Source organism: Gekko japonicus, unplaced genomic scaffold, assembly GCF_001447785.1.
Source record: "Gekko japonicus isolate JY-2015 unplaced genomic scaffold, Gekko_japonicus_V1.1 scaffold6196, whole genome shotgun sequence".
NCBI lineage: Eukaryota > Metazoa > Chordata > Lepidosauria > Squamata > Gekkonidae > Gekko > Gekko japonicus.
The window spans coordinates 24,574-33,921 of NW_015173884.1; positions in this window are offsets into that span (position 1 = coordinate 24,574).

A 9,348-nucleotide genomic window follows, 5' to 3' on the forward strand; every position below is an offset into this window, starting at 1 on the left:
TAATGAAATATTGCCAGAAATATGTCTGATACCGCTACCATTTAAACCAGAAATGTTTTTGCTTAATATTATGCCTGAGGTAAAAGATAAGAAAGTTAAGCACTTAATTATACATATAGTTACAGCAGCAAGAATTCTTTATGCTACATATTGGAAGAAATCAGAGATACCAATGAAAGAGGAACTCTTAACAAAAAATTCTGAAACAGCGGAAATGAATATATTGACAGATTCATTGAAAGACCAAAGTAAACAAAATGTGAGAGAAAATTGGACATTATTTTATGAATGGGTGAAAAGAAGCCATGAAAAGGGAAAAACATGAGTAATGGATTACAACTATTATAAACTTGGGAGAAACTTAACTTGAACTGTAAAGAATATGTACTTTTTCAGGAACTGTAAAGAATATGTACTTTTTCAGGAACTGTAAAGAATATGTACTTTTTCAGGAACTGTAAAGAATATGTACTTTTTCAGGAATCATAATAGAAGACTTTAAGGATTTTATTAAGCATAATTAGAAATTATATAAATGAAACAAGACTGGAAGCAAAGGTTTAAGATGAACATTGTTTTGTAACAGTTATATATAAAGGGGTTGTGGCTCAGTGAAAGAGCCACTACTTTGCATGCAGAAGGTCCCAGGTTCAATTCCCAGCATCTTCAGTTAAAGGAATAAGCAGTAGGTGATGTGAAAGACCTCAGCATGAGACCCTGGAGAGTTGCTGCCTGCCTAAGTTGACAATACTGACCCTAATTGACCATGGTCTGATTCAGTATAAGGCAGCTTCATGGGTGTTCATGTGAAAAACGCATATACTTCTGTTTTGTATATATTTTATTCTTCAGCTTTTCTCATTCAACCCAGCCAAACGTCAGCAGTGATTAAATATTAATTAATTCCAACAGATTTTGACAATTTTATTGTTTGCAGTAAAACATTTTTCCCAAACAGAAGACTCTTGAGTCAGTAAACATTTCAAATAAAAGAATATAAGCCATAATTGAAACCATCTCTTATTTGTTTAGCACCATTCATTGTTCTGAATGTCATATCTCATCTCTCAAGCAGTTATTGTGAAGCATTGCTGAAAAAGTCATTGGCATACATAATAATGAAAGGAGACATTCTGCTAAAATAGTTAGTTTTACAACAGCATGGTCAGGAATTAACTGGGCTGTGCATAGAACCACATACTGTGGTCATTGTAGCAATTATTTGGAGAAAGAAAGAACTCTCAACACTTTAATTTGGTAAATGGGAGACCTGCTGATACCATTAAAGATTTCTGGCCAAATTACCTGTAATCTCTTAACCTACAAAAGTCAGAGCATCAGAATTCATGGTGTAGAAACACATGACTATATCAAGTTTTTTCCCTTCTCACTGCACAATCTCCTATCAATTCATCCACCATCTTAGGCCCAGAAATATTTAGGAGTACAAATGTACCTAATGAAGAAGTAGTGATTGCCCTGAAGAAAGAATGTTGTTTTAGGTTTCAGCAGTGGAGAAGTGATTCAATTTTACAAATATCCAAGAACGGGTTTTTGAATAATGAAGGAACCTTGACCCTAACCAGGGGCGGATCTACTATGAAACTATTGAAGCTTAAGTGTCAGGGGCCCTAATCATGGAGGGGCCCTGAAGCAACCTTTTTTTAAAATGAGTGAATTTGTCAACAAAATTGATGGAGTATTTTAAAGTATTTGTTATTCAAATAAGCCTATTTTAGTGACAGAATCATAAGCCAATGAGTTGAAGTACTTAATATTGACCTTAGAATATACTCTAATACCCATTTCATATGGCCTCAAAATGTCCCTGTCATTGGTCAAATTTCAAAATTTTCTCAGGGGCTTGCAGCACTGTTGCCCTACTGTTGCTGGCTGAGAAGGGGGCCCCCATAACAGTTCAGGGCCCCAAAAATGTAGGTCCGCCACTGGGCACAGCGGCACGCATCGGAAGATCTACCACTGAGCCCCTTCCTGATATTACTCTCCGGCATGGCACGATATGGATCTGCTTGCTGTTTTTAAGATGCTCTAACTAGAAATCGGTCCGTTCCGCAGGGCCTGCAAGACGGAGCTCTTCCACCAGGCCTTTAGAGCCGCACCCAACATGCTAAGTGATGTGCATACTGAGAAGGGGGGGGACAACTGCATGGAGTCGGGATGGCCCGATCAGACCATCCCCATGCCATGAAAGCGCACTGGAGTGATCAGACATGGGTCCATGGTCCGTCGCAACCCATTAACGACCGGATTCCCCCCGGTGTCTTTTGACTCCACTTCTGCGGCAGAGCAGAACAGGTTGCCGGCGGCTGCAGGGCACTTCCCCGATGTCCGTGTCTGATCGCGCTCTTTACATCCTATTCAATTTAGATTAGGGTTACCATATTTTGAAAAGCAGTAAAGAGGACCTATTTCCTAACTGCCTACTTCAATCAAGTGATCACTATGACAAATCTTATTTTTTAACTACCCCTACTATTAAAGCTCTCATAATTGCTACTAATTAGGAATAACTGCTACTAACTAGAGGGGGCTGTGGCTCAGTGGTAGAGCCTCTGCTCAGCATCCAAAAGGTCCCAGGTTCAACCCCCAGCATCTCCAGTTCAAAGGACTAGGGATGTGAAAGTCCGCCGCCTGAGACCCTAGAGCAGGGGTGTTAAACATGTGGCCCGGGGGGCTGGAACAAGCCCCCGGAGGGCTCCTATCAGGCCCACAGTGGAACTGGCTGTCTTCTGCTTCTTCTTCCAGTTCTGCTGCTGCTGCATCATCACCTGAACAGCATACTCAAGATTGCAACAGCACAGACATTGGATTGGAATTCTGCCCATCTTCAAGCATGTGGGAACATAAACATGCGGCCCAGGGGCCAGAACAAGCCCCCGGAGGGCTCCCATCAGGCCCACAGTGGAGCTGGCTGTCTTCTGCTTCTTCTTCCAGTTCTGCTGCTGCTGCATCATCACCTGAACAGCATACTCAAGATTGCAACAGCACAGACATTGGATTGGAATTCTGCCCATCTTCAAGCATGTGGGAACATTGGCTTCACATCTACGCAAAAGCCACTCACTTTGGAGGATATTATTTCTGCAATAACAAGTTTTTTGGTTTTTTTGCAGGGGGATCTTTTACTCATCATCAAAATAAAATCAAAGCGTTTCGCCAAGCGTTCCAATAAGAACTGACTGCACCGGTTGGGTCGCACTAGCACTTTATTACAGGATGTCGCTGAATTTATTTATTTAGCTTCATTGTATTTATTGGAATTGCATGGGATTGTATTTTATATCTTGTATTTGCTGGTTTTAAATTGTATGTTGGTTTTAAATTGCTTGTAAGCAGCCCTGAGCCGCTTTGGCGGGAGGGCAGTGTAGAAATTTAATAGATAGATAGATAGATAGATAGATAGATAGATAGATAGATAGATAGATAGATAGATAGATAGATGATAGATAAGGATGGATGGATAAGTGATGGATAAGATAGATGGATAGACAGATGGATAAGATAGATAAGATAGATGGATAAGATGGATAAGATGGATAGATAGATAGATAGATAGATAGATAGATAGATAGATAGATAGATAGATAGATAGATAAAAGGTTCCTGATCCCAACTGGAAAAAATCAACTTCCATGAACAGACTATGTTGAGATAATTCAGGAGAGAAGGGTGAAGTTGCCCTTGTTTTGAAAGGTGGCTCTTCATAAACATGAGAAAGGAAGTACTCACTTTGTGTCCGGGGGGTCCAGGTAAACCAGGCGATCCTCTTTCACCCTAGAAACAGAGACTGTCGTAAGAAGAAGCATCGGCCTCATCTTCCCGATTGGAAAACCTGATACGGCTCATTCAAGCAATCTCGAAAAGCTGACATCACTTCTCTGTCATCTGCTAACCCCTTTGGCTGAAATAGGGAGCACAAAAACCCGTCTGTGTTCCCTGATGAGCTATGCTGACCCTCTGCCACCCCAACTCCATGACCCTCTGTCTGTTATCCATCACGTTTTTATTTCACCTTTCCTCCAAGGGGATCATGATGAAGTCTCCATCTTATCCTCTTGAAAGCCCAGGTTAGGCTGACCCCGGGGTAGGGTTGCCAGGTCCCCCTTGGCCACTGGTGGGAGATGGGCTTGCCAGATCCAGGTTGGGAAACTCCTGGAGATTTGGGGGTGGAGCCTGGGGAGAGTCCATCCTCCAGTATCCGTTTTCTCTGGGGGAACTGTAGTCTGTAGTTTGGAGATGAAGTGTAATTCTGCAGGTTCCCCAGGTCCCCCCTGGAAGGTAGCATCCATACATGAGGTCACCACAACTTCATGGTTGGGTGGGGGAGTGTACTGTGACAGACAGGCCTCAGCTAGATCATCCCACTGTGAACCTTGATAGATTTTCTCTGCTCCGTCATCCAGACTGAAAACCAGGGCTCTTTTTGTAGCAGGAACTCATTTGCATATTAGGCGACACGCCCCTAATGTGGCCAATCCTCCAAGAGCTTACAGAGCTCTACTTACAGGGGCTACTGTAAGTTCTCAGAGGATTGGCTACATTAGGGGTGTGTCGCCTAATATGCAAAGGAGTTCCTGCTACAAAAAGAGCCCTGAACCATTCACAAAACTCCTTGTAGCAGAGATGGGATAACCTGTGTACGAGCCACGGTCTGAATAGATGCTCAGAATCTCTGCCCTCCTACCCGGGACTGTGTCACTGACTGGCACAACCAAAGCCCAACTGATATTGCTGTGCTATCAAATGTTCTACCTTTGTAACTGTAAAAGGGGGAACACAAAGACGGAAATGGACACTTGCTTTTCCCATCCCCAGGGCTATTTTTGGGCAGGAACGCACAGGAACGGAGTTCCGTCTGGCTCCCAAGTTGGCCACACCCAACAGGAACTCATTAGCATACTAGGCCACACCCAACAGCAGAAACTCATTAGGATTGGCTACATTAGGGGTGTGTGGCCTAACATGCATAGGAGCTCCTGCTACAAAAAAAGGCCCTGGATTTTGACAACAAACAAGGTAAGCAGAATAAGAAGCAAAAGGTGGGTGTGGCTGGATGACCACACTTCTGGTAACATGGGGGTGTGGCCTAATATGCTAATGAGTTCATGCTGTTGGGTGTGGCCTATTATGCTAATGAGTTCCTGCTGGGCTTTTTCTACAAAAAAAGCCCAGCCCATCCCCATTCCATAGTATTGCCCCTGGCCAAGGGAAACGTAGAACGTTAGAGTTGGAAGAAGGAATGTCAACCTTCAGGTGGGATCTGGGCATCCCCCAGAAATACAGCTCATCTCCAGACTAAAGAGGCCCACTTTCTGGGGTTGCCAACCTTCAGGTGAGGCCTGAAGATCTCCTGCTTTTATAACTGAACTCCAGACAACCTAGATTAGTTCCCCTGGAGAAAAAGGCTGCTTTAGAGGGTGGACTCTGTGGCACTGTATCTTGCTGAGGTCCCCCCCTCCCCAAATCCTGCCCTCTCCAGGCTCCACCCCTCAAATCTCTAGATCTCTCCCAGCCCAGAGCTGGCAAGGCAGCCCTAATGGTAGGCAACATATTCTTGGAAAATGGATGCTTTGGAGAGTGGTCTGTCTGTAGGGTTGCCAGCTTCCAGGTGAAGCCTGTAGATATCCCAGAATTACAACTGATCTCCAGACGACAGGTATCAGTTCCCCTGGAGAAAATGGCTGCTTTGGAGGTGGACTCTATGTTGTTATACCCAGGGCTTTTTTTGTAGAAAAAGCCCAGCAGGAACTCATTAGTATAATAGACCACACCCAACAGCAGAAACCCATTAGCATATTAGGCCACACCCCTGATAACACAACTCATTGGCATGTTAGGCCACACCCCCATGCCTTCCCTTGGCTTGCCTGGGCAAGCAGTCCCTTGGATAGGCCAGGGAAGGCACGGGGAGGCATTTAAATGCCTCCCCGATCCTTCCAGGCCCCCCCCTGGCCCGCCCACTTCAGAGTCGCTGGGGGGGGTCGCTCTCCAGGCCTTCCCCCTGTAGCCTCACAAGCAGATGTTTTGGCTGTAGTGGGTGTGGCCAACTCAGAAGCCAGCCGGAACTCTGTTCCTGTGCGTTCCTGCCCCCAAATAGCCCTGGTTATACCCTGCTGACATCCCTCCCCATCCAAGCCCTGCCCTCCCCAGGCTCCACCCCCAAAATCCCAAGGTATTTTCCAACTCAGACCTGGTAACTCTAACTCTACGGTGTTGTACCCCACTAAGGTCCCTGTCCTCCCCAAGCTCCACCTTCAAATCATCAGGAGTATCCCAGAGTTGATAGGGTAAATCCACCCACCTCATCCCCTGGCCAGTGGCCAGGGAGGGACCTGGCAACCCTACCTTGGAGTCAGCATAACGTGTTAGATTAGAAGGCTAGCGACTCTAGTTGGAAACAACTTTTATTTGGTAGTATCAGCTTTCCTCTTTAGGCCAGACGTGGCCTTCTTGCTTGGGATCTGCCTGCTTTGAAGACGTTCTGAGGTCTTTGGAGGCCTCCAGAGACCTCAAGACACCTTCAGAGCAGGCAGACCCTAAGCAGGAAGTCTATCTCCAGCCTAAAAAGGAAAGCTGAGAAAACCACAAGAAAGCAGCTTCCGACACTTCCAGTTTGGTGTAGCGGTTAAGTGTGCGGACTCTAATCTGGGAGAACCGGGTTTGATTCCCCCCTCCTCCACTTGCACCTGGCGGGATGACCTTGGGCAAGCCATAGCTCTGATAAGAGCTGTTCTTGAAAAAGAGCAGTCTCTGTCAAGAGCTCTCTCAGCCCCACCTGCCTCACAGGGTGTCTGTTGTGGGGAGGGGAAGGGAGAGGAGTTTGTAAGCCGCTCTGAGACACCTTTGGGTAGTGAAGGGTGGGGTATGAATCCAATCTCTTCTTCTTCTCCTTTTCTTCCTCCTGTTTAATGTTTCCATTGGGCAGGGGTAGTACCATGGTGGCACATGACTCCTCAGAGGTGGAGTCAGAGGCTTGGCTTAATCCCCCCCCCCAAATTAACCATATTAACAAGCCATACTTCTAAAGACTGCTTAAACCCTAAATAATATTTAGGAAAGTAGCCCAGACCTTTTTATGTCCTCTGTCAGAGGATATGTTCAGACTGAGAATCGATCCTTTGGGTCGAAAAAAAAAAAGGCTTTCGGCAGAGACAGGCAACCAGGCATGGGTTAACTCAAATTAACTTGCTCCTGAATAGGGATGAATACAGACCAAATAAATGGAGGATCGTATAGGTTCGTGGTTTGTGGGTTTGTGGTTTGTGGGTTTCACGAACCACAAACCAACATGGATCTTTCAATTGAAAGAACCGGTTTGTGGTTCTTAAGATTCAAGAGTCCTGTGTCCACAGACACTAATCCCACTGTTCGCACTGGTGAGGATGACTACTAGTCTCTTCCAGCTCCCTTCCCAGTCTCTGCCTGTCTAACTTCTCTCAAACTTCCTGTGAGCTGGGTATGTATGCAGAGCTCTTTTACTGGAAGTAAGAGCTGCCTGTCAAGCTTTGGAGGGTGCGTATTGGAGTTTGCAGGTCTTAGGGTTGCCAAGTCCATCTTCCACCCCCAGCGGGGGACTTTGGGGGTGTTCCTGGAGGGGGCGGGGCATCCCGACGTGATGACATCATGTTGGGGACATCCGCCGCCCCCCCACCCGCCCGCGTGCTGGATCTCCAGAAACCGCAGTTCCCTGCACTTAAAGGAGCCGGCGTTTCCCCTTTAAGAGCAGCTGTGTTTCCCTTTTAAATGCACAAAGCTGGCATTTCCCTGTGAGCCTGATCTCAAGCGGAGATCAGGCTTGGGAGGAAAGATGGGTTCCACACACTTAAAGGGAGAGAGGGGGGTGGCTGTGGGTGTTGGGGGTGGGGCTTCCTCCAAAAACGGGGGACCCCGGCAAACCGAGGAGGTTGGCAACCCTACCAGGTCTGCAGAAGGACTGTAGAAGTCCATCCCCCCGGCTGCCTTGACACTTAATGTCTTGGCACTGGGTTGTCTGGCCAACGGACCGCTGCCACGGACCAAACGTACCTCCGCAAACCCAACGGTGATCCGTCGGCGGTCTGTCAAAAATGTAAATGTAAACAGACCATGGACTGGGGCCCGGACCATGATGAAATATGGTCTGTGGTCCAGACCGTGCCATCCATCCCTACTCCTGACTGCCGAGCCTTCACCTGAGACAGATTTTTGTGTGATGAGACCTCACCCAAGGGATTTTCCCTGCACATTTCAGGTAGACAGGAGGGATAAGCCTTCGAGAAGACTATGGCAAAACCTGTTTAGAATGGAAACATCTGTGCAAAAGGATTTCAGCCTTCAAGTACGGCTACCCTTCTGAACCTCATTGTAGCAGAATCGCACAGGCGGAGGAAGAACAGGAGTCCCTTGAATGCATCTGCTAGCCAGAGAAAGTTAATTTTGCTTTGAGGAAGCAATCCTGAATACAGAGGCAATTCACAGGAAACGAAACCGGCAGGTGTACAGGTCTTCACACAGGAAATAATTACAGCTGTCACTTACAGGCAGTCGAGAATTAACGTGTGAATGCTCTTGATTAGGCTAAACAGAATGGGATTTTGTTTCATTTGTAATCTGAAATCAGGAAAGCTGGGAACTCTTTCTTCTCCTATTATTCAGAGGCTCTTTAAAATAAAATAGACACAATGGATAGCGGCTTGCCCAATTCATGATGTACTGTAGTAAGGACGGAAGGAAGTCGATGGGCAGCAGATTCGGGGCAGACAAAAGAAATTACTTCTCCCCACAAACACATAATCAACATGTGGGATTCACAGCCAGAAGATGCAAAAGGGGCTGCCAGCTTGCATGGTTTTAAAAGGCAAATTCAAAGAGGAGTCCATCAAAGTCTATCAGTGACAGTGGCTAAGTGGAACCTCCATGTTCAGCAGCAGTGTACTATAAATGAAAATTGGTGAGGGACAATGCCTTGGGGAAGCTTTGGCCTCTGTGTCCCGCTCATTGGCCTTCCGAAGGCCTCTGCTCTGCTCTGCTGGGTCAGAACTGTACTCTGAACTCTGACCTGGAATGTCGTGGCTTTTGAAATTCTCCTGTGCCAATCTCACCCTGGGATTCTGAATGACTTGATCTCCTTTAAGGAGCAGCAGCAGTGAGCTCGATCGGAGTCCAGTTTCACCCTCGAAACCAATGAAATGTCCGGAGTCGAGAGTCAAAGCTTCCTTTGCCAGACACGTGTCAGAAATGGAGTTCCCCGAATCCTTATATGAGAAGGTGGGAGCAGTATTGCAATGAATGGACTCAGGATGCAAGGGTTGTCAAAAGCCAGTGTTGCAGTTAAGTCTGGCTATAGAT